The 1,308-nt window shown below is 53.9% G+C and overlaps 1 non-coding gene across 1 annotated transcript; it reads left to right on the top strand.

The window, feature by feature from the left end:
- The first annotated feature begins 1,147 nt into the window (after window positions 1-1,147).
- On the top strand, window positions 1,148-1,308 carry LOC123400455. Its single transcript, XR_006610727.1, has one exon. It is a non-coding gene; the product is annotated as a U1 spliceosomal RNA (small nuclear RNA).

Below are 1,308 nucleotides of genomic sequence, written 5' to 3'. Positions count from 1 at the left end.
TAAGCGCGTAGGTATGAGCTCGGCTCGGCTCATTACCGCAACCCGCGTCGTGACGAGGCGGGCGTCGAAGGAGGAGTGCGCGAGTGCACCTTCTCTTCTCACTCTCCAATAGCATGTGGAAGAGAGACCCTTATAAAGGGGTCCAAACTCTCCTCCACTAGCGGGGTGGGACTACACTTCCCACCACCTTGTCATGCCACCACCTACATGGGCCCTTGGAGATTTTTCTGAAATTCTCTAATGGGCCTAAAGCGCACCTCCAAATTTCAACACTAGTATGTTACCTTCATGCAATGGAGCAAGCCAACACAACCAAATTCATCTAACTATGTGACATGTGAAGTTGAAAAAGTAAAGGAAGCTGAAAATGAAAACGCAAGATTCACAAGCAAGCTACATGTTAGTCAAATAGGAAGAGGAGGCATCTGGAATCCATAGCTTCCCGACTGGCTTGCTTGCGTGCAAGACTTCCTAGTGTCATACTCATAGCTGAGTGCGCTAACGCTCGGGAGGTTGGAGCATCCATCGTTTATCGTCTACGTTGGTGTTCCATCAAGTGTATGAAATACCATGAGAACATGGGCAAAGCCAACACCGGCAGCTATTAGGACTCCATGGCAACCTAGCGAAAACATTGATTGCACCTTAAATATTTGCATATAAGCGGGCCAGAAGGAACACGTTAGTTGTAAACTCTTTGCCATCTCGAGGCAAGGGCTTCCTCTCCTGTGAGCGCCCTGCTGGGAAATCCGAGGAGGCCCCCTTTTCCCCATACGCACTAGTCCCTGCCATGCGCCGCCATGTGGAAATTCGATGGCAAGCCACGGCGACCCCCTTGTCGAGGACGGCTACGTACAGGTAGAGTTCAGCGTCGGCGACCAGAGTCAACAGATTTTGTGCGAAGAGGTTGGACGAGGATCCGCAGCTTGTTCCATGAGAGAGCACAAAGCTGCTACGGCCCATACGCCTATCTCTCTCGTTCCTCCTTCAGGCCCATACCAAACGAGAGCCCGCTTGGAACGAACCTCAGAGTCCCTTCACGCCTGCTGCTGCTGCCGCGCTTCGAGTTTTAGTCCCACCTTGCCTGGCCGAGGGGAATCGAGCGGGGGCGCTGGGTATAAGACGAGGGCGAGGTGGTACGTTCTCCTCACTTACCTGGACGGGGTCGACGGGCGATCAACAAGGCCCGTGGCCTGGGTCAATGGCCCACATTGCACTTGGTGGGTGCGTTGGCCCATCATCTCCCCAAGTGGGAGAGTGAACGTCGTAATTTGTGGCAGAGGGGGTACGCGTTCGCGCGGCCCCTGC

Source organism: Hordeum vulgare, chromosome 5H (genome assembly GCF_904849725.1).
Source record: "Hordeum vulgare subsp. vulgare chromosome 5H, MorexV3_pseudomolecules_assembly, whole genome shotgun sequence".
NCBI lineage: Eukaryota > Viridiplantae > Streptophyta > Magnoliopsida > Poales > Poaceae > Hordeum > Hordeum vulgare.
Note: the sequence above shows the minus strand (reverse complement) of the source record. Positions and strands in the feature narration are given on the sequence as shown.